Here is a 413-nt window from a genome sequence, read left to right on the forward strand (position 1 = left end):
GAATGGAACCCCACAGCATAAAAGCAACTGCTCGTCAGAACAGGTAAGACAACTTAAATTCTATCAACGTTGAAGAAGGATTCAAAGATGATTCTGAATATTGCTGTCTCACCTCTTCTGAAAACTGGTGTGTATAAAGTAGGCGATCTTTCATTGTATTTATATTTTCTCTCTTCCTTACATTTTAGGTGAGGAAAATGTATGAATGAAGCAATATTTTTTACGTGGGGACGGGCATAACCCTAGGAATAATGAGATTAAATCATAAACACATATCGGAGAACAATTATGTAAATATCTTTGTATGTAATTTTTTTTTCTGTGCATCTAGGGTTTTTTTTTTGAACGAAAGACAGAAAGATAAGGTGATATAGGGAGATACAAAGCGGAAGGAAGATGGACTCGATCGATAA

Source organism: Penaeus monodon, chromosome 19 (assembly GCF_015228065.2).
Source record: "Penaeus monodon isolate SGIC_2016 chromosome 19, NSTDA_Pmon_1, whole genome shotgun sequence".
Lineage (NCBI taxonomy): Eukaryota > Metazoa > Arthropoda > Malacostraca > Decapoda > Penaeidae > Penaeus > Penaeus monodon.